A 24,998-nucleotide genomic window follows, 5' to 3' on the forward strand; every position below is an offset into this window, starting at 1 on the left:
CAAAAGTACATAAAATGTAACTTCTTTAAAAAATCTGCTAAAATAGAAAAATATCACCAATATGTTGGCTACATCATACCAATGTTGACACCTAAGATTAGATAATAAAGCTGGCTGGTGTGGGGATAATTTTGAAACCTTATAAATACTATGTGTCCTGCTGCTACATATCAACTGTGTTTATAATCCAAGTGCCATAAACATCTCCACTTTATGAGTGGGAGTAGAATAATCCAAAAGGGTGTAGCTGTTGTAATCCAATTTGGGATATGTTCATTTTAGAAACTGAACAGTCAGTGAAACCCTGATAGTCCCCTGGTAACTGAAAGCCTGCCAATATTATACCAGTGCGAGATAAACTAGTCTAACCTGCATTGGATTACAAATGTATGCAGGGCAGCCCTGGGTATAGTAGCCCTCACACATCCTCACCGGCACGAGTAGACAAGGAGCTCCAGGCGGCTGACATCTCTAAGGAGCAGGAGATATCGAGACACAAATGGCATGAAACATGTGGAAAAGGGGTTTCACTCCACTTGGAATGAATTAGTGAAGTTTTATACATGAACAAGTGAGTAAGCGCATTTCTCCTATTATGTCATGTATCCTGTAACCTTTCCTCGGTTACCCAGCTGTGCATGTTTAGCGCTTCTTGTCTGCTTGAGTTAATTTTGATATTAAATGTAATGTGCACTAAAAGGACTTCCACATTTAGAGATGTATTGGCAGTTTTGGGTCACTGGTTAATGTGTGCAACTTTTAACAGTTTAGATATGAAATATGTGGGAATCGCAGTAGGTGTTTCTTTTGTAATCTTGCTTTGTCCTGCAACCCTGTTCTGTTTGTTTCACAATACAGCCACTGATCCTTTACATTTTGTTTAGTTGTTGGTTTTACTGGCCTATTGCTTTGTGCTGTGTTTTATGTCAACATTGCACAATGTATTTTATATAAATATGGAAAAGAAACAACCTAAACGTTCCCTAGTTGTTCAGATACAAAGTTAGGTTGTATTGACTTCAACTGGGAAAGGTTAGATCTTTTAGCAGATAAAAAACCCACATTTACAAAACATGATAAATTAAATGTATTACTTTTTGAATGAGACTGTTTTAATGTTCCCTTTCTTAACTGCAGAGGTGAGTAATAGAAGTACATGTATTCAGTCTGTTTATTTGTGAGTTTCTTATTTCTCACAGGGTTAAGGATTGTTATATATATTTTACAGAGTATAATACATATGTATGTTTTATAATTACAATTTAATGTAAGGGAAACAATATTGAACCAAGTTTGCGTACTCTTTCCTATTGTATTTAAAACTAGTGTTAATTGAAGAAATATTACTAGATATGAGTATGATGAATCACAAAGCTATTAATAATCACATTGCTTCAGACTAATTTGTATTTAAAGCCTTGAGACTCTTACACAGACACAGCTGAGATATGGACTTGGAGAATAGGCAAAATTAGTTCCCATTTAGAATGGTAAAATTTACGATTGAGTAACACAGATAAAGCTATTGTAAATATTTACTCTCGATTGAGAATTTAAGGAAAGTGAATTTAAGGAAATTTCACCTGATTTTATTCTGGCAAACAGCTGTGTATACTAGTCACTTCTATTGAAAAAACAGACTTGTTTAAAAATAACCATGAGAAGATTATTGTGGCACGGATTAAAAAGCTTCAGCCCATTTAGCTTTAAATTATTATAGTCAGCAATTTGTTTTTAGACAAGGATTCTGTTTTTGTTGTCAATATTACATAAGAGCTTTACTCTTCTTGTAATTGTTTTTCCCCCCAACAACATTTCAGTTCATCGATGCAATAATATACCTAAATAGTATTATATAATGAAGATATGTTTGAATATATGTTGAATATATGTTTTTCAACACATCCCACCCAAAGCAATGTGTCATATTTCCTTTAACTCCATGTGATGTTTTTCTCAGAGGCTGATTAAACATGTAAAGAGTGAACACTTACCAGAAGTTTATTGTTTAGCTAAATACGTCCTGACAGTGAATGCACACAGTCTTATAGCTCCAGCTCCCTCTGACATTCATCAGTTTCTACTGTACTCCACATGCTAAATCTTCCCATCGTGAGGTCACCTTTTAGTCATTAGCTGCTATATGACATTTACTATGCTCAAACAGGCAGCTGCTCTTTCAGTTGAAGTGTTAGGACAGAAGAAGGGTTTTAAAGTATCAAGCTAAGCAATCAATTATCAACGGCAAAAGCTACAAATCTCTAGGATTGTCATCTGTCATCAAAGTCTATAGTGTATGTGTGTGTGTGGTACCTTCTCTGAAAGGGGTTAGCATCAATATGCTGTTTATTATGGAAGATTCAATGTTTGTTTGGGTAACTCAGTCCAATATATGCAGATTGGCTTTGATGAAGTGTACATTTTGGTGTTGAAAGCAGCCTACTGCAAAGAACCGCAATTACAATTACTGCATTTACATTACACAAAACTGTCAGTCATGCATAGGGGTCTGTGTTGCATCTCTCCACAATAGGAAAGCAATTTGCCACAATAATAATACCCCATGTCTGGAAATGAACAGTATGCATTAGTTTTGTTTTTTAAATGATAGCTATGAAGCCAAACAGCCACTGCATACAAGTACATGTTACTGCTCCAACTGGGCGTGGTAATTTCAGTGTAAATATATGTAATTTCAATTTTTTTAATTTTAACAATTATATATTTCAGTGTTCAGGAACTGATATGGCCCAGGGGATTTTGCAATGAATCAAGGGATTTACTATTCAGGGTAAAATAATATACCAGTATATCAGCAAGAATGCGTAGTATGGAAAGAAAGGCATATACACCAGTTTAATGTAAGTCAATTAGATGTTTGATTAATTAGAACTGTTATGTTATCTTATTGCCATATTCCAATTAAGACAAGTTTGGGTGTTTGTTAAATAGAATAAATTACTGGTCTGAACATGTCCCCTTTTACATGACCTTGACGGGGATAATCAGTATCTTATCAATACACGTTTTTGATTCAAAGGATGTAAGAGATAAAAGTGCCTTGTTATTGGCGTGTTGTTTATAAATTAGTGGACATGTTGCATCTATTTATGTCAATTTCAGAACTGTAGCTGAAGCTAAAGGTTTGCGTTAGAGAAGAGCTGCAGAAGTGAATATGAAATAATAAGAAAAATACATGAATGGACAGCTGAGGTGATGCCTGGGAAACAGAAGTCTGGGTTTCACAGGAAAGATCTGGAAATCCCTGCTCTGCCCCAGTGCACCCCCTGGAGGAGTGTCAGTATGAACCCCAGCAAAGCATAGTCTAAGAACCATATGAGCTCAGTGCTGCTTCGAACACAATGCTCGGCCTTGCTGATCTTTAGAAACCATCTGTACGTTTGGCATTAATCATCTCTCATCCCATCTCCCTCGGGACCCGTGCCTGTGATGCCGTCTCGGGGGAATCTGGCCCTCCTGCCAGGCACAGTAAAGGTCCAGCAAGGAAGGCATCTTGCTCTTCAGATCACAGTCTAATAGACCGGTCTGGGAATTGAAATTGGCGATTTGATGAGTTGGAAATTCAGCAATAACGTGCCCCTGAGCTCCAGTGTTTTTTACACTTTAATATGAAGTAGCCCTTTTTAAAACTAGAGTAAGATCCGTTTATTCTTTATAAACTTGTTTTATTCAATGGCAGAAGTGGAAGAAATTATGCTCGGGAAATCTGCAGGTTGTCAAATGTTATTTGATTGTGATCTTTCTTTTGGAGTGCTCCAAAATCATTAAGGATAAATGAATCAATACAGCATATGCCGTCACATACAGTTAACAACTTTCTCCTTACAGCCAGGAGATGTATTTAATTAGGATAGCAAGATGGATAATGATATGTGACAGGCTGCAGTGAATGCAGAAATTCGGTTTTGGGTACAGCAGAGGACCTGCGAAAAATGAGTGGTGAAAAATGTGTTGAATTATATGTTTAATTAACTTCATTAAATTAATGCACAGTGATTTATTTTATATATCACACTGAAACAGACAACTTATTTACATTCTGACATATTAAGATGTTATTAATGAACAGTGTAGCTCCTGGAGTCTGGATTGCAGGGGTTCCCAGCCCTGGCCCCTGAGGACCCCTACACTGCTGATTATGGTTCCAACAATCTCTCAATTACTGAATTGAACATTTAATTTAACTAATAATTTGCTTAAATTTGACATTTTAAATTGTGTAACTGATACAATTTTATATTTAAAAGCCCAACTGTTTAAAATAATTAAAGGAAATTATTAGTTCAATGAAGGGTTAAATTAAGTAATTGAGAGCTCGGTTGGAACAAAACCCAGCAGGATAGAGGCTCCTCCAGGGCCAGGGTTGGGAACCTCAAGGCTAGAACATTCCTTAAAGTTCTGGAGTCTGGAACGTTTATTTAAACTATCTTGCAGATGGACAAGAGAGTAGTGACTTTATGGATGGATGCTTTACTGTTTATTAAAAGAAGAACTATTTAAATTCATAGACGCGGGAAGGGGGTGCTGGGGGTGCTGCAGCCCCCCACTGCTGGTGCTTAACGCAGTGATGAGGATTGCAATACATACGATTTTTATAAATACATCGCTAACCCTGAGAAGGGTGTGATTGGTTAAATGGCAAAGGGCGGGCAGAATAATAGTTTATCATGATTGTTGAGGGAAGACACTACGTAGCCTATTCAGTTTAACAGCCAAACAGCGCCGTGGTTGCTGGCGCTCAAGTCACATACAGATGGAAATGGAAAATACCAGTTCTACTCAATAGACAAAAACACTACTAATTGTGAGGAGAGCATCAATAACACCGATAACAAGAATAGCATCGCAGAAGCAAGTGCTGAGCCTTTAGCAGAGAGCAGTACTATAGTTGTAGGCCTGCAGAGTGTTTGTTTAATTCGCAGCTGATTTTACACTTTGGCGTGTGCAGCCATCATCAGTGCATTAATAACCATCTTTATTGTTCTGTTTGCAAGTGTCTGTAGATGGCAAGTTCGGACTGGCTATAGTGTGTAAGGGAATTGTGGGTTATCTATAGTGTTTGTCAAAGGGGGGGTGTCTTGGCGATCTTCCATCGGGGGGCAGAGGAGTGACAACTAATGACTTGTCGACAGGGGGGCGGGGCGGATGAACAAATTGTCGTCCGGGGGGGCACTGCAGCACTACAGGATGCGCAGGGCAAAGATGCACCTTTCGACCCCTCCCCTGTGCACATGCCTGGTGTTGTGTATTACTATCATGGAAGTGAAAGATCCCTGTTCTGTCCAGTGTGGGATTTATTCTGCTCTGTGTGCTGAGGTGTGAGCAGGCTTTTGTTTATTTCATGTTGGATCGGTCAACTGTAATCCTCTTCTCACAGACACGTTTGTGTAGTAGTAGTACTGGCTATTAATCTGTTTTTTCTCATTGTTATGTGACTATGATTTGTGTGTGTGTAGTATACGACTATCTATTCTTAAACTCCTCCCTGCCAAATACATACACAAACACATTGATGAAGCAACTAATAATTATAATTTCTGAAATATTAAGGGAAAACAAATTAGTTTTAGCTACACTGTGTGAGGCCTTTTTGATATTAGTCTGTCTTTCTTTGCATCAAAAAATAATAAATTACCAGATGCTTCTCTACTGAATATGATTGGATAAATGTAAGAAGTGAAGGCAACCTGAGGTTAAACCTTTTAATACTTTCTTTAGTGTCCAGGTGGGTGATACATTTTAGTAGTGTTTGAAGCATTAAGCCCCCTCCCAGTTGTAAACGATGACACATCTCTGTTGGAGGCATATTTGGTTCCCCTCTTTAAGAAAAGTAATTTGAACCAGGTCTCCTGCTATAGTCCTCCCACAACACCGCTGTTACTGTGTGCCAGCGCTAGAGACAGGGCCAGATACTCCTCCCAAGGTCTTTGCTACATGCTCTGTTGCTCTTTTGGTGTAATTCTCTACTTATTTTAGGAAGAAATCAAAATACCTTGACTGCTCAGCTACGTTTCGTTTAACTGCATTTAGCTTTTTCCTTTACTTCTCCCAAAAGGCATTTTTCAACTTAATTTCACTGTTGTACCAAATCATAACCTCTTGGTGTTGGCAGATTTCCAGACAAAGTCATGTTGTGATAAATCATATATACTGTAGCTTTGATATTTTTCTGTGGTAGTAGGCACTCGCGAATGATGATCTTTTGACTCATTCATTCTTTAAATAATTGAATAATTGTTCGTATATTTATTCAACCATTTGTGCAGCTTCAAAAATGAAATCATACAATGTCTATTAACTTTATTTGTATTTGTGTCAATAAATGCAGCCCATGGGCAGGCCTTGCATTTTGTTTGTTGTTGTCTTTTTTGGACTTTAATAACTTCAGGATTATTATGTTGTGTTTATGATTGTCCAGATGTTTACCTTACTACTAGTTATGAGGGGTTGTTTTTGTCCAGATGGCAGCTGAGCAATGAAAAACACCATAATCTGAAGAGTGAAGGCAGAACCTGGACGTTACAGCTTATTCGATGCTGGAGACTGAAGTCATGAAACTGATTTGGTTCCTCTGTCATAAATATAATCACCCATCAGGCGCTCGGCCATGTGACACGACAGTCCCGTCCCTAAGCAGTCTTTGCTTTCATGTTTGCATCAGACTGAAACATAAAAGTGTTCAAATCTATGTAGCCATGGTATGTATGTATAGATTACAAGCTGTGTGGTATCATATTGTACAAAGAACAGTATTTCTGTGGCCAACTGTAAGCCTGAGATTTTGGTGTTTATTTCCAACAGCAGTTTTGCTTTGGGTTGTTTTTTGTCACTTTGCATGAAGTCAGATGATGAATAGTTGAATAGTTTTCCCAAAACCATAGCATGTGTTTTAATGGATGGAAGTATAGGGCCATACTAAAAGTAATAGAGTATGTGCTTTTAGGGAGAAACTCTTATTTACTGTTCTCTCTACAGGCAGACCGATGAATCTCACAGTTGTGTGCGTAGCAAAGAAAAACCTGGTGTGTTTACACAGACGTTCACACTTTGTTCGAGTTTCGGAGTGAATTAACGTCATCGTTATCCATATGCATATATGACTATAAAGTGGCCTCCGATGTTATACAGAGCCTTGACGAAGAGTACCTAGAAGTTGACTGAGCCAGAAAATACATTTGTACATTTGTGCTTCACAGTCAGTTTGACTTTTTTTGACATTAGCTTAACATTTTTGGTGCCACATAGATTGCTGGTCTGTGTGTCCAAAAAATCTTATTTTCTGGATTCATCAAACTACTAAACATGGTTCCAGTCAACTTGAGACATATTCAAAAGATTTTTGTCAAATTCAATCCTGTTCTCTGTTTAGATGCAGATAAGAAGTATATTTTCCACAAAAAAGTGAGGTTTATATCAGTAAGAATATAAGAACATAAGAAAGTTTACAAAAATGAGAGGAGGTCATTCGACCCATCGTGCCCATTTGGGCTCATTTGACATATCACACCCTCTTTGAGCCATGGATGCTGAAGGAGACCTGAAGGGGCTGGAGAGCTTCTCATGAATGAACCTCCTTTGTGTTATTGGCAGGATCTGAACAAATCAGAAAATGGTGTGTTTAGAAATATATGGAACAGGTAACAGGTAAGCCTGTATTAATATTAGTCCAGTATTTAACTCTTTGATTCAGTTTTAATGGAAAAGTCTGACTGTACACATTCATCTTCTTGCTTAATCAGTTTGTAGTTATGCTTCATCAAAGGTCTAAATACATTTGAAGGGGAGGTGATGGTATGAATACATAAATGCAAACTAACATGAAGGGGTGTTTATAAAATAGCAGCTGGAAATTTGCTCTGTAAGGTCTCTCGCCCCACAGGTGATGGATTACACCAGAGGTCAAAAGCTCGGTTGTTTTCTTTTTCAGGTCAGCGGTATACAGTTGTGGGGTTGTTGTTTGGTTTATTTTTTTTGCTGTAGTGTAGTGTGCTTTTAGATGAAAGTAGAATTCTTTTGGACAGAGAGCGAGTCGGTTTAACAAGCCATAAGGCTTTTAATAACCCAATTATCTGTAATGAGCTTCTGTTATTCATTCCCTTCAGAAAACCATTTTTTTATTTTGCTTCTTTACCCTCCCCTTGTTTCTGTCGTTTTCAAACCTCCTACGAGCTTTATATGGTGCTGACACCAATAACGGATATTGATCTACAGAGGATAATACATGAGCAAATTGTACCACACTTTCATGTGAAATGCTAGAACATGGGAGGAACAATCCAGTGCTAAACTTACATGCAACCTTTCCATTCAATACAAGAGGAATATAATTGCTGATTATTTGTGTCTTCAATAAACATGAAAATGTCTGCCTCTGAGCTACATGTGGATTGGAGACCATGCAGGAAATCCCAAGCTGCTTTTTCAGAAAAGGTTGGTTGATACCCTTCCCTGATGCCGGTAATTGTAATTTGATCGCTTGTTAAAGAATAATGTGCATAATTTTGTTTGTCTGTCTGTAAGTTGAACTGAACTCGTATTTCTCTCCTTCTGCAATACATCATGCTTTTGAGTAGAACTGTTTGGTTTCAATAATTAAATTGAAACAGAAAGGGGAACTTATTGATTTGTATTATTTAGCTTAATTTCAAATTGATGTATGTTTTTTTATTAACATTACTATTAATATGCATATAAATCTTCACTCAATAATAATGTGGTGTTTGTAGTGCTTAAAGTCTATGAAAACAGGGAATTAATTAATGCAATACATTTTTTTATAATTTCAGGTTTATGAGCTGCAGGGTTTTGCATTAAAGTGAACACCAGGCACTTGATATTTCAATCCTTATTTTTGATTACCTTAGAGACTCAGACACAGGAAGTCAAAATACGGTGGAAAAATATGTGTATATAGTTATTTTTCTGCTTCACCAGTACAGTTTGTACAACTGCCTACAGGATGAGCTGTGGATAAGCAATCCTATCTCCAATTCTTGTATTGTATCAGGTCTCACTGTGGACAGGAATCTGTGATGGTTGTCACTCTGTCAGATTCTCAAGAGTGAACAAATCCCCACATAGGGACTGGTATGTTGGCAGGGCAAGCTTCTAGCTTACCAGTGCTCTGAGATAGGAGCCTCAAGTCCTGGGTTTGACTGCATGTACATCTTTACAGCACACTATGAGACCAGGCATTGTCATATAAGCTTGAACTGACAGCATACAGCAAACCTCAAATAACAGAAACTGTTAACAATCACAGACATATATTACTGACTTCTCTCCCTGCATACAAATTGGTAATTGGTAATGTGTTAGCTTCATGTTAATAATATTTAATCAGTGTAAAATTAGTTAACACTTTAAAAGCAGCAATGGTGGGGTTCACTCCTGCTAAGTGGCACATATAAATTAAGGATATGCACATCAATATATATATATATATATATATATATATATATATATATACACACACACACACACACTCTATTGAAATAATACCAAATCCTTTGGGAATATCATTGTATAGTCATGTTTTATTTTTATTTGACTTAATCCTGCAATGATTTTGCCTCATTATCATGCAAAGTACAGCTAGTATTGAACCCTAAAGGGTTAAAAGAGCAAATCTGTATCAAGTTAAGGTCTGGACATATTAATAAATGAAGACGTAGCTGTTATAGTATTAGACTTTGAGGCTTTAATCCCTAGGAGAAACCTGCTGTCTGATGACTTGATCTGCCGTAATGCACCGCACCAATGATGCTGCCACCGAATTGATCCGACATCTTTCCTTCTCTAAATGGAAGTTATTTCATCTTCATGATACAGAATCTTTTTACACATCGAAATAAATAAATAAATAGAAGACGACATTCCCTGTACATGGTGTAAAGAGGATGTCCTGAATGGAAGAGAGTCATTTCATCCACTCAAGCCAGGGTTGAGGTTTTCAAAGCTGTCAGACAGGGGAGTATTTTGCTCTCCGGCGACTCGTGGAAAATGAATTGCTGTACCTTCCTGCAACCCCAGTAATCACTCTTCAGGAAGGTCAGGGAGAAATCCAAATTAGCCATTTTGTGCCTTATTATTTCTCGTATTGATCCGAGCTCAGAAAGATACAACTATGTCAGAGGTGGCACTATGCTTGGTTTTTGTTTAATGGACAGATATGATATAGGTAAAAGAAAAAAGAAAAAGGTTATTGAGACCAACGATGTCTGATAGAGAAAACATTTCTAATCTAGCAAAGAACAGAATAAACGAGTTGGGTGTTGAATTAAAAAGAATGACTTAAATGAAAAGTAGCTCGCTCTGGGTGGGGGGGCATTTATGCCCTTGTTAACAGCCTGAATATATTGAACTTTCTGGGAACAGCGCACAGATCACGCTCACAGAGAAGCATCTGCAGCATTTAAAATTCAGATTCATAGTAGTCCTTGGAGCTTACCAGGAATTGTGGATTGCAGCATTTTCATTTATTGGTTTGTTTATTTATTTAATCATTTTACAGAGCTTTTGCTTTTTTAAGAATACAGTTCATAAACACGGGCTTCTGAGAAACTGTGTAGTTGTAGCATCTTGGGTGTAAACAAAAATAAAATGAATAACCATGACCTTTAACCTTTGTACTAGATATTTTATATCTTAACAGTGGTTAGATAGGAGAAGTTGATACCATCTTATTTTAGCAATTCCGCAACAAGAAGCAAGTATCTGTCAAACACTAATCTTTATAAAGGCTTGTGAGTCTGGCAGCTACAGTTTCTGTATCTGTTGGTATACTTTGACATATAGAGAAGACGTGGGGAATTAGACCTCAGCTGTTATGGTTTGCAGGATAAGGATGTATTCAGGAGCATTTCCATGATATTACAAATATTAAGTTAACGTCAGTCATCAGCTATAAAAAATAACCAAAAAACGAAGTGAAATAGTTATTATTTTATACAGTGTTAAACTCCACAATTTTCACAGGGGCACTAACACATGTCGGGCTTCACTCATGTTTCCAATGGAAAATAAAACACTTATTTTTCGAAGAGCTGATTTTCGTATTGAACTGCTCTTAGGTAACCAAAGCATCCTCCTTGAAAATCATGATATTTAGGACATTTGTCTTTGTAGGCGCAGATGACCTGGATTTATTCAAAGAGAAAGAAGAACAATTTTTAAATCACCAGGAACATAAGGTGACCAGGGACTAAACACAGGCTTAATTAAACTGATGTGAGTCCCTAGTAAACTTAGGCTTTCGTTAAGGTTAGGGTTGGTTTTCCACTGGATCTGTGTTGGTATTTTGATACTTTGATATTTTGGTGTTGGCTGAGGTTCAGGGTTGTTTTTAAATCTTAAAAGGTGACCTCCTGATTAATATTGTTATATATGACATATTGTGAAACACTGCTGTAGACAACTGCTTCTGGGAGATGAGCAGGGAAGGGTTGAAAATAGTCTGCGTTTGGTGTGCTTCACTGCCTCGCCGCGTTCCCTGATTAGGAAGCAACATATGAGGCCAAGCAGAAGCTCTCTGAGAAAACTGTGCCCTCTTGGGTTCTGAGGTTTGGTAATAATTCACATATTGTTCATAGTAAGTAGGTTGATAGGAGTCATGAGATAGAAATGGCCTCCAGAGGAAGCCCCCCCCCCCCAGTAGATTTTCAGTGAAAATAATACAAAAAGTGGAAAGGAAAACAAGGTTATACATCAAGTTAAATATATATTGATTGCAGGTTTAGTCAATAGGAGGTTATTCACAAATTCATCTAACTGAACAGGTCTTAAGTAATTTGGGAAATTGCTGTCAAGTTGTACAGTCATCTGAAGACTAGGAGACTACATGGTGCCCAGACTAAGGATAATGGCTTTTTAGCTATGAGATGAGCAAGTTCCCTCGTCCCCCCTCATTGAGAGGAGACTCAGTATTAAGACATGAGTGACTCCACAGCAGAAAACGTTGATGTACAGTAGTGTGCAAAAGTTGTAGGCAGGTGTTAAAAAATGCTGCACCTAGAAGAATTGATGCTGTTTTGAAGGCAAAGGGTGGTCACACCAAGTATGGATTTGATGTAGATTTTTCTTCTGTTCACTCACTTTGCATTTAGTTAATTGATAAATATAATCTATTAACATGTCTATTTTTGAAAGCATTCTTACTTTACAGCATTTTTTCACACCTGTCTAAAACTTTTGCACAGTACTGTATGCTTTACCGCTGTCTGTAAGTTGTGTTTAATAAAACAACACCTGCTACATTACTGTTAATTCATATCCAGTGCCTTGTTCTGGTGTTTTTACGGAAATTATCAATGATGACGATTTCTTGTCAGCCATATGCAAAGCATTCATTAATCTAATATGAAGCCGACTTCAAGGGATATTTTATGACGCAACATTTTTAGAAGGAGAGTGGAGGGGGTGCGGTGCATGGGGACTAGTTAAGATGTGTTCAGATGTTTTATATTTAGATTTCCTGCATTTTAAAACACAAATCTGCTGTGTGTTGACCTATTTACTGTGAGTATTAGGCTGCATGGTGATTTTTGAAGGAGTGCCCATGGGACTTGCACTGGATTAAGATCCACGAATCTTGGCAGCCCATTCAAACTGAGTGATGTCCCCACTTCCCAGAACGACCCAGATTCCTCCTGTCGAGGCGGCCGTTGGATTGTCACCTTTGCTTGGTCTAGTTCTGAGCTGTAGGGTCCTGTGGCCATGATCTGAAGGTGTGGTGACAATGTCATTGTGTCTTGCCCCTCTCCAGTGTCCTTGGCTTACATGACTAATCTCCAGCACAATTATCATTTAAGCCTATGAAATTCACGTCAGTCTATAATCTAAAGTTTTGTGTGTGCAAGTGTCTCTGAAGCATTTGAGTTGCTTAAACACATAGGGCCGTTTCTGTGACAAAACAATTTGATAGTAAAACTGCTTAATTTTATCCTTTTGGCCTTTTGTCATGAAATCTGTTTCTGGAAAGAAAAAAGAAAAGCCCGTCTCAAGTTTTTCCCAGTGATAAAGGTATAATGCACACAAGCCTTGATGTCTGAAAGCAAACTTCATGTGTAAGAAAGTGTGTATTGTGAAGTTATACCAAATAACCGCTCTAAAATAGATTAATCCTCCGAATCCTGGAGTTATGGTACAAAACTAAATAGCCCTTCCACAACAGGATTAATGACACATACATTATTTATGGGCTTTTGCTTTCTTGCACAGTTTCATCCCAGAATAACATTCTGTTTGAGAGTTTTTCATTTCTGAGCTCGAATATCAAAGGAAAATAAATGCAGAAGATATGATTGCTTTAAAGTCAATGATTTTCACCTTTTTGTTGTCCTGTTGTGCACGGGTTGTGTCTGTGTGTCTCTGTATAAGTAGGGCGGTCTTCTATTGTGTTTAAGGTGGTATTGATTCAAGGGGACAAAGGAATAATGAATCAATTTCTCTGTATTGTTATCAGTTACAGTCTTGGATTTAATTGTACTCTGTGACAGATATTCATGCAGTTTGTTAGCTAGTGCCGACGCATGCTGAAAGTGCTGCACATTCAAACTGCCCATGGGCCAGAACAGACTGACCTAAAAACCTACTTCCAGGTGTATGAAAAGTATTGTACACCGCTTCATTAGAATAGCAATTCAAGATATTGGTAACGTTATACCGATGAGCAGACTGCAGACCTCGGCACATCATAAATACATGTGCTTCTTCAGTAACCTTAATTAATTCATTTTCTTTGTATGTAGGCTATTTCAGTTTTGTTTGTGATTTCATTTTTATTAAAACTATGCATAAGGAAAAGGTATAGAAAATGAGTGAAATGTCAAGGAACATGTTTTTGGATGTAACTGCGTTCTGGAATGTTATTTTTTAATTTGTTTTCTAAAATAATAAGTATTCCATAGTGTGATTCTTTAGAGAGTTCCTTATTGTTTTGATAAAGCAACAACAAATGACTGAAACACGTGGCAATTTCCTGAAAAAAGTTAATGGTCTCACTTTTTATTTTCTTTTAACCATAATTCATTGTGGGAATTGAGATATAACACATATATATTATCCCAGATATCTTAAAATGCACCAATATTAACTGATACAATACAAACAAAAACCTGTTGTCACAAGCTTAGGTTCTTAAGTGTGTGGATCAATGCTAATATCGTTTTGACTTTTCCTCATATTGTGGAATGTGTGCGCAGGTCTGGGTCTTGACATGACATGATAGATCTCTCTGGGCTAGATGTGTAATTCATTTCACTGTGGACGGCTCACTTTGAGGTTTTTGATGCAGCTCATCTTGATTTGATTCTGGATCAAGAGCAGCTCTCCCCTCGTGCCCTTTTGCCGCACCGCGGGATGAGCGACTGTCACACAAGCTTTGCAACAATGATGTTCCAAGGATTTGAGTTAAACTTAATGAAGTCAGTGGGGATATCATAGATCTTTACCAGCTGTGGTGGAGAGAGAGAGAAAGATCTATTTACAGATCTTATAGCTTGGCCTCTGATGGATTTTATATAATTGTTCCCACTGCAAAACCCTTCAAATTGATAAAACGGTCGTCATCGGTTTACAGTGAGTAAAATACTAAGACCTGCTTTTAAGAAGACTGTGCCCACTATATTTTTCCAGTTTCAGAAATAGACTTCCAGATGTAAAGCCTTCAAAATCAAGGTAGTATTGCCTTAATGCTTTTTGGATGTATACTGTCCTCTACCTCATTGCATTTATTAAGTTAGATACCTGATTTCACACAGTTTCTAACATATTATGTTCAGGGTCAATACAGAATTATGATTTATTCTAACTGTCTCATGTTGCATTCAAAAGTATATGACTTTGAAAAACAAAGTCAGGTTATAGTTGTTGTTCTTTTGATTAGTTAAGTGGGGGACAGAAAAATAGTAAATTGATCTTTTTTTACAACTTATTAAGCTGATGGCCTATAAATCTAATTCCTGTACAACTTCCATCACTGCGAAAAATGTTTTATTGATTATGGTGCAGTTTACATCGGGCTCCTTTCATATTTCGTATTGTTTATGACAGCCAAATACACAATGTTTTTGTATTTTACCTTTCCTGTAGTTATTGATAATATATGTTTTTCACACCATACCTTATTTATTTATTTTTTCCAGCCTAAGAATTTTATGGTCACTTTCTCTAAATAAACACAATTTACCTATAAAATAGTATTTCTTTTATATTTTGATGCTACAGACGTATTGAACTGGGATGGGAGCTTTCTCTATTTTATTTTAGTAGGCCTTATATCTTTGACCAGGGTTATTTTAGTCACTCTTTCAGACCTTTTCCACATGACTGTTAAATGTAAATTTTGAAAGCACTAAAGAAACTCACTGTGGACTTGTGTGAATCCAAAAAAGAGGCCATTCCTTATAAAAATGTAATTTTGTGACTTCATAACCTGCTGTTCCCATCTTACTGTGTCTCCAAGAAAGCACTTTTATTATATGGTATTAAGTCTTCTGGGAAAACATCTAACAAAGAAACTCCATCTTTTCCCCCTGACCAGGGGTTCAGAGATGTTGAGGTGTTTCTGTTGTTGTCGTCATTGTTTTTGTGTGTTCTACCTTTTTGAAGTATATCTAAAAAACACTTTTTGGAAAGAGGCATTCTGGGAATTGTATCTGCTCCAGACTGAGAATGAAATTGTGTGAAACAGAAAACAGTCAGCACTGTTTTGCTTTCAAATTATCCTTCAAAGTACTGGACTAAAACAACAAGCTCTTAACTATAAAGTGCCTTCCATGGAAAATTTCCTGGCATGCCATCTTTCTTTGAGTAAAGCAAGCCATGTGTTCATCATTTAAGTCACCTTCCTAATTATGCACCTGAGGGGGTTTTTGACTGATAACTGTTAAACAATGACAGTATGTTTTGTGCCCTGTGTGGTCCGTCATTCTTTATTCATCTGTTTGCTGGCTTGTTTGTTTTGTCACATCTTCACAACAATAGTCACATCAAATCATATGTTTAGTAGGTTATTTGTGTTTTGAACTGATTGCTTTTTATGTGTGGTTGACATTATCATTCTAGTCTCTCTTCTATGACTTATCTGTCTCCTTAGTGAGAGGGAGCTATTGCATTTAGTCTTGTCCCTTTATCCACTCGGTTTGTGACCTTTTATAGATGCCTGGTTTTCACAGCCTGCTGTAATTGTAACTGCATCTTTGGATTTTGGATACACAAAAAGAGAAAAGTTAAAAAAATCTGAAAGGCTAATTCGTCAAATGATTTCAGCCGTTGTATTTTAAGAAACATTTTCTTCTAGCCATAAAAAAATCCCTTTATCCCTCCTCTTTGTAACATCATTATGAGATATATTGTAGGAAAGTGTACTTTCATTTAGCGAGGGAAGGATTCACAGATGGAATGGATTTGGTAATATAATATTTGGACCGGCCATGAGAAGTTATGAAAGTCTGCTTTATTCGCTGCATTCATTACTATATTGTCTTCAAGCTGAATTTATAGAAGGGCTCTTCAAGTCGATCTGAGCCATGCAAATTCAACGTACTGAATTAAGCACCTGGATAAATCAATCTTTATCACATAGCACTCTTCTAAAGGAACTGTAGTCCCTGCAGTTTGTTTGTACTTGTACTGAACTTAATGTTAATATTACCCCTCCTTAGAAAGACATTGCCTACTGGTTTGATAAACCCGTTTTTCCTGTGCGGTTAGGATACTAGTATTTAATGTATGCATGTGCAGCAGATGTCTATCCAGATGTTTATTTAAATATTTTCCAATACAATATTCTTTCTTCTATCCTCGATGTCAACCCTTTAAAATAAATACACATATTGACAGGCATTTGTGCTTTGTGTTGCAGTGTTCATCACCTAATTGGTTTCTTTAAATGTATTATGAATACATCAGCAACCAGATAGAAAAAGAAGGAAATTAGATCGCATTTTGCTCAATATGGATGGGTTTGAAATGAATATTTTCAGGTTGGCACACTAAAATCAATGACCAATTATTATTATTATTATTTTTTTGCGGTTGCACATTGTAGTTGTGTATAATATGTGTTGGTTTTTTGGTCCACAAACTGTCAATTGTATCATGTTCAAGTAAGTAAATACAGTTTGCCTTTTTGTACCAATTTTTTTAACAGTTTCTGATACATATTCAATGAATATGTGGATGCAATTGCTGAAACTCAGATGCATTATAACTAGGGCATTTGTGCATAATTAAAGGGGGGCTGGGGGGGTCCGGGACCCCTCATAAGAGGTAAGGGGCCCTCCATAAGAGAGAAAACATTGAACCTGGGGGGGTCCTGATATTTCATTGAATAATAATATTATTTTTTGTCGAAATGAATGCCCTGACATGAGATGACTCTGTTGGCTGAGAAAGTGTAAGCATAACATTCTTCTCTGATTTAGGATTGTTTGCACTTTAGTTACTATAACTATGGAATTGTTCACCTTTGTGCTGAACAGCAGCTCGTTTGTAATGTAGCCGGTAGCTGATTTTTTTTTAAATCTTATCTCTCAGACAATTGTAGGTAGCTATGCTAACGTTACTCTGAAAAACACGGTCAGTTACAAGGTGCATACTTCATCATTCTGAATGAAATTATTCAAGTTATTAATTACTCCTCATTATGATTGAAGAGAAAAGAATGCTTAGACACTTAGACACTAATCTTTAAGTTAATGTCCGCCTATCTGCACATCATCTGTTTGGGCTCTGCAAAGAAATGTTTTACCACCTTTTTTTTTTGTCAACACATCCCACCCCAGGATTAGGGGACCCCCCATAGGCTCTAACCCAATTCCAACACTGATTAAAGAATGCATTAATTTTAAATGTGAACCTTATCAATACGTGCCCTTGTAAAGAAACCACACTAAACATTTTAAACACTGCATTAAGTGTAATTTCACTACACAAAAATGTACTTGGAAGAAGTGTGTTTTTTGTGTTTGATTTTAATGGTTCTGTGATAACCGCTACTCGAACAGGAAGAAGCAGAGACCTCAATAAAAGGGATCTAGTTCTGATTAACAGCCCAAATCACATTAATGCTGCTCAGTTTTATACACGCTGTTTCCTTCAGCTCTTCCGTCCTTTTAAAGTCTGCGTCTGCACTTGAGAAGCTAAGGCCGAGTGAAACTCTAATTTATCTTTCGCAATTGCAAGAAGCCTTTATGTGTGAAATCTGTGAACTGCACCTATTTTGCAAATTTTTTTCCTTGTGAATTTCCACATGTGGTTATAGAGGAGAATTTAATCTTTCTTTTTGTTCTTATTTAAACCCACAATCAAAATGTATGATGGATGTTGTTTCTGTTTAAAATATATACGTAAGTATATATAAGTAATATGCACAAGCAGGGATTCAAATGTAATCCATAGCAGACTATTTACTGAACCCTACAACACCCATGTTCTGGTTTTATCATAAAATATATAATTTTCTGTAATTGTAAGATACAAAAAACATGTTACAATAGGCCTGTGGACAAAAGGGTATTTTTAAATACGATCGTTTGAAACTCTTTGAAACACCATTTTCCTGGTCTAGTGCAGATTGATTTTCTAATTTAACTGACGTGTCCCGAAACAAATATAGACATACCTCCATTTAACACTCTATGAAACCAATTTCAAAAGTGAAATGGGCAGCAAAGGAGAAGGAAAGTACATAATCCACTGTATTCTGGAGAGCAAATATCCTCTCGGTCTTGGCAAACAAGAGCCCTACGATTACTTGTTTGCCTGCCATGTTGGCAAGACATATTAAATCCAAAAATGTGAGTAATGGGAAATTAGTTTAAACCTCTGTTAATGTCTCTGGGTGCTGGCTGTGTAGTCACGCAGCGTCTGAAATAATTTTATCAAAGAACAAATTGGAAGGAAATGGCCTGCAAATAGGTTAGCAGGAAGTGCCTGCAACAGCCCCGTCGCTGGTACAAGAGCTTGTGTAATTGACACGGGAGGTATAAACCTGTAATCATATTGAAATACAATCATTATCTCTAATTTGTGACTGAAAGTTAGTCACAGTGAAATTAATTGATGGCATGTTGGCTTGAGTTTGTCGGCTCAGCAGGGTGATCGCCATGTGTCTGATTACATCTGAAGATTAATAACCTCATTATTCCAGGGTTTGAAAAGGTTTGTTGTTCCCAGTTGTGAATCGGGCGTAGCTTCAGGGTTGGGGGACATGGCTGTTGTTAGCAATAATAGTGAGAGAATATGACACTTCAGCAACACACATGTGAAAATTAACCAAGTTTCTTTTGGTTATATTCATCAAATCTTAACAGCAATATGCTTTTATACTTCACTGCTCTGATGAGGAAGTTGGCTCTTCAAGGACTCACTATAAGTTAGAGCAGCATTGACAAACTACTGAAATTGATCATTTTAAAGAGCTATATCTGTTCTGAAAGTTAAACAGAACATCCCAGGACAGGAAAGCTAAAACAAAGTGTGTTTGAATGCGAGTGTTGTCTTACTGTGTTAGGCGCATGTTTATGAAATAAAATGTAAATGGCACACAAACAGACTGATTGATAATCAGCTGTGTATTGTCAGTGTTGTGCCATGAATAGTCTGATAATCAGAGACGTTATTGAACAGTGATAGTTAATAAAGTAACACTGGATGCCAGATGGTTACGTCTGGTTTGCTGTAACCCATATATTATTGAATGAATGTGTTTCTCTTGATACAGCTTTCAAGGCACTGAATTAAAAATGAGCGACAAAGAGGGCTTATTCTATGAGGATTTCAGATATATATTTTTTACATTTGTTTATATGAACATCGTGGCAAAGTGCTTATTATTGCTAAGTGTTTATCTATCTTGAAAATGTTTAAATAGCTCTTCGGAGTATTAATAAGTATTTTTATTTAAGTCTAAAAAGTTCAAATTGGAAATCAAGGTCAGTGGGAGTATGAGATGAGAGAAGCTCAGTAACGCTGACATCTTGCTTTAGCCTCCTGAACTTGAAAGGAGCACAAAGCTATGTTTTCTTTATGTGATTGTACTTTTCTTTACTCATTTTACCACCTCTCCCAGGCTTTAAGGAAATGAGTACAGCAGTAAACAGTTTATAGAGTTTGAATATGAAATGTTTTTTGTCCCTCTCTCTAACAAGACATGAAGCAGTGACATCAATCTCTGATTACCAGGGACTGAAGGGGTAGTAGAGAGTTATCATTATGATTTACATTGTAAAATGTACTTAAAATAATTGTGTTGTTCATTCAATACTTGTTGTATAGTGTGTATTAAGACTATTGCTTTTACTCTGCAGTCCTTCATGAGAAAATTGGTTTAGTATGTTATTTCTCCATCGTGTTGCTCTGAATAGCTAATGAATACAATTAATCTTTGGCAGGAAGGGGTTAAACCTGTCTGACAGGCTGCAATGTAGGTCAGGTTATTCCCCGAGAACTTCAACCCAAAAAACTATCAATCAAAAGAAGTATTTTTTTTAAATAATTTATTTTTCCATCTTTAATTATTTACATGTCAGATTTGTGAAGTAATTCTAGAAAATACTATAAATGTCAGATATTATAAATATCACTTTGTCCCATTATGTAAGCAATAAACCTTCAACTGCCCGGAGCCATGTTTAGGAATAATGTTTTTTTATATAATTCAGTAATTTCTGCTGCCAAAGAGGAGGGAATGAAATGGTTAAATACCACCCCCCCAACCCCCTCCGTATTATACTACTAAGAATAGTTTTAAGGCTTCTTAACCCAGTGAATGTCCAATAATACATGCATCAATACCTACGTTTCCAAGACTACCCCGGTCTATAAATCTGCATCGCTTGATTTTTAAGGAGGGAATGCATACAGTGCAGAATGTGTCCTGGGTAGAACTAGATCCCACATAATTATCTTTTGCTCAGTTTGAATTTCTGTCATTTAATTTGAACTTTTACATTCAGGAGGATGTAGATTTGTTAATGTCACCCTTGACAGCAGTGATCGTACTGTTACTTGATTTTTTTTTTACATTATATAGGAAGCTGATAGGTGTCTGTAATCATGTGCCGTCTTTAGATTTAGGGGGTTTATGATGATTTAATCCTGAAATAGAGGGCTCCTGTAGCTCGTTGCTGGTTTGAACCTAGTCGGTGTCCTTGCCAACTGTGCCTGGGAATCTCGGAGATGAAAGTCGATGTGTGAAAGAAAATGTAATGGCAGGTATTGTCTCAAACATCAGAACATGTTCTTGCCTTACAAACCTCCAAACAACAGAAAAGTAGATGATGTTTTGCAGCAAATCAAGGCAATACATGATTGTATTTAAATGCTGTTTTGGTTAAAATATTGTATGGTTTCAGAATCTGGATATTGAGCAAGGTCTGTTGTTGAGGATTTTAATTTCGCTCCCCCTAATTTTGTGCTGTGGTGTACAGATTCTGCCCGATAACGATGTCTTCCCTCTTTATGCATCTCGGGCAACAAATAGATTCAATCAGTAAGCTGTGAGAGTCTGATTAATTGGAGAGATTCTCTGAGGATATAATCCGGTCCCTTGGGAGGTCGTGCGATTTTGATTAGACAGGTTTGAAGAAGTGCACTGCACAAATATTTCAAAGCAGCCCGTTTTTGGTTTAGAGATGAGCTTTATTGGAAATAACCCAATTCAATGCCTATTACGATCACAGGTCTGTCTGGTAACTGTCACTAATTGTCATGCCATATGCCAGGTCAGCAGATTAAGCGTTTTCCCTTACTTACACTACATATATAATTCATGTTCTGCCCCTTGTAGAAACCATGCAATTTGCTATTCAATTAATTCACAATCATATCAACAAGAAGAGGTTTTGACACTATATGTAGGAATGAGGTATATAGTAAAGTTTTTAAATTGAAGTAACATTGCTTGACAGTATCACACATTTCAGGAACTACATATAACTTAAAATACATAAATACACAAACTAAGGACTGAAACTGGGTCACTGTATTGAACCCAAATAGAAACTTTTATTTAATATGATTCATCAAACTTCGACAGGACTGCTGTGTTCTGTATACGCCACCCTGATGAGTTATTGAACATGTCAGCGGCTCCAATTTGTAATATCGGCAACAGACTAAACTAAATGCGAGTGCAAGACAAAAGCACTCAGTCTATGCCCACAGAAACCTGATCCCACATTTGTCATTTGAAACCAGTCGTACACAAAGAAGTATTTTAGGGCCAGTGAATAATTATCGATAGTAACCAGTAGAAAGAGAGAAACTCATCCAATTCCTCCAACGTTTATGTGGTTTTTGTTACTTTCTGTGGCCTGACTTCACAGGGAACAGCAAATTAGATGTCAACCACAAATACATGCTTGTTTGATGGTAGTTTTTTTGATTCTTCATTTAGTGTGTGTGTATAATATATTTATATATACACAATTTTTCCTATATGAAGGATCCATAGTGCTGCGGTTTTAAATATTTCAAGAAGTAAAGTTGCCAGCGGAGATGAATGATGATGCAGTTTTACACTCCCCAGAGTATTAAAGCAAAACGCTGGTAAAGCAAATTCTATTGAACGTCTTGGTGTCTGCCTCTGACAGGTGAATGATAGATTTAAGTCAATCTTGACTTTTATCGTATTAAATGAGGCTGAGTTCTTCTCCTTGTCAAATTGCTCCAGTGGTACATCGGGAAAATGAAGAGTCAGGATCCTAACCTAATATTGTTTCAGTATCTTGAAGATCATATTATTAGTCTTTTCTCCCCATACATATATATCCTGATAATATTAATAATTCAGCTAAAGTATATCATTTGCATAAGGTGGTTTGCAGATTTCAGAAATACGGAAACCACATACATCACTGTCATGTCCTTGTCCTGAGCACTTCCACAGGACATCTCACTAGTATAGCAGCATATTCAGAGGAGTGAAACCTCTACTTGTGCATAAGATACACAGAAATAAGAATATTATAACACCTTTTGTTCTCGCTCAGAAGGATGAGGGTACCAGGACCATACTGTCCAAGATCACAGTATCCCTGACACTGGACTGAAGCACAAAGCACAATCTCCATAAATGCAACGTTTCTGATCATTCTTATTGCCCTGCCTGGGTGTGCTGCTCTACCAGAGTTGTGAATTACGCAGCGGACCTCCTGTCCTCCCGAGAGTCCACTCCAGCCTTTATTCTTACAATAAAATACAATGAAAATGAGATTTCCACAGCAGTGGAGACTGCCCTGTCTAAAGGCCTGGATTGGACGAGATATCTTATACACTCTTTAGATTAACTTTCCTTTTCTTGAAGCTTCTCCTGTGTCCTTTAACCCGATGAACAAGTTACAGGAATCGTGTGAAGCAAATTGAATCTGGTTGTATTTGATTACAATAAGTATGTCTGAAACTGTAAGAGAGTGGAAGCCGTCTGCTTGTAGCGTTATTGCTTTTATCCATGAGAAGCTCATTCCTAGAGGATTTATGTTTCTTTTTTTCTTTAGTTTTTTAACTGCAGCCAACAATGTAAATTAATACAGAGATCAAATAAGCAAAGCTACAGTATTTTTTTCTTGTGGACTTATATGTGAGTTCTGAACTGAACCACCTCTCTGTTATTATTAATTGTACTCTTGTGAGATACATAGATAATGGGATTACAGTATTGAATAATTTACAGTAAAAGTATCAACCTCCTTCTATAGTGCCATAATATAATGTATTATATAAATTCTGCTGTTGCTTGAACACTTCAAGATGTGAGAAGCGTGTTAAAGCGACATTGTGCTTCCCAAGCTGGCTTGGAGGACAAATTAACACAGTTTTATTATTCCATTGTTTAGAATAATACATTGTGTAAAAAAATAAGCAGCACATACAAAAATGTGTTCTATTTATTTAGTCTCTTGTTAGCACTGTGCAGTTTGCTTAAAATAAAAATCACAATAGTAGATTGAGAAATGATGGGTTCAGAATGGATTGCTGCCAAAAAGCCCCTGAAGGCTGTTGAACAGGCTTTTAAGATTGATGTCCTCTTTTTGAGCTTCCACTTCGGATGAAACTGTTAAAATGCTCCCACAGACACACTGCTGCTGAGTTGCTAGGTGATCTGCAGCACAGAGAGAAGAAAACTCGACCCCCGAACCCTTTGACCTCTTATTGTACTAGAGACTCGGAAACAGAGGCGTGACTCGATCATGTACAGAAACACGAGAAAAAACAAACCCAACTTCACATCGCACTCGTTTACATATGCACACATTCTAATCACATGTATCAGTAAAATAAAGTATTTCAAATTGTTATCTTCCATTGACATATTACATTTTATTCTAACCTTTTGATTAGTTGTCTTGGCAAAAACTTTACCTATTGCTCTTTCTTATTTTGGTTGAAGGGTATTGTGTTGACCCAGAAACATTGTGTATTCAGCAAAGAAAGAATGAGGGAAAGTGAAATTGACTCAGAATTTTTGTTTTCATTGATTTGAGTCAAAATGTATTTTCTTTCTGCCTCATGGATGTTTCCTATACTAAGGATTTTACTTTAAAGGATAATATAAAACCATGATACGTGTTTATACAGGTCAGGACAGGTCCTATAGGATGGTGGTCAACTGAATAAGCAGTAACTAGCAGGATGGGGATGACAATAAATGTACAATATGTACAGAAGTGTATTGATAGTGTATTGATTTACATATTGAGTTGTTTAAATAAATGAAGTCAAGCAAATTCATATTCGCGATAAAAAACCCAAATCATACAAAAGCACAAAAGAGAAGCTTCTGATATGAAATCTGCTGACCCATCAAGGTACGCTGAGAGCTGCCGAGGAGTTCCTGCCTGTGAAGAGATTCCTCCAGACTTCCCCACATCAGCACTTTTATAATGACTCTGTGGTATCTTCATCAGGTTATTCATCCCGGAGAATCAACCTATTCTTTAAGATTTTGCAACATAATGGAGTTTTCCAAAGCT

General features: G+C 36.9%; 1 protein-coding gene across 1 annotated transcript in view; it reads left to right on the forward strand.

Moving 5' to 3' along the window:
- The window catches only part of shank2b (SH3 and multiple ankyrin repeat domains 2b), a 165,093-nt gene that overhangs the window by 1,017 nt on the left and 139,078 nt on the right, over positions 1-24,998 (forward strand). The gene's annotated exons all lie outside the window — the stretch shown is intronic.

This window comes from Amia ocellicauda, chromosome 4 (genome assembly GCF_036373705.1).
Source record: "Amia ocellicauda isolate fAmiCal2 chromosome 4, fAmiCal2.hap1, whole genome shotgun sequence".
In the NCBI taxonomy this organism is placed as follows: domain Eukaryota; kingdom Metazoa; phylum Chordata; class Actinopteri; order Amiiformes; family Amiidae; genus Amia; species Amia ocellicauda.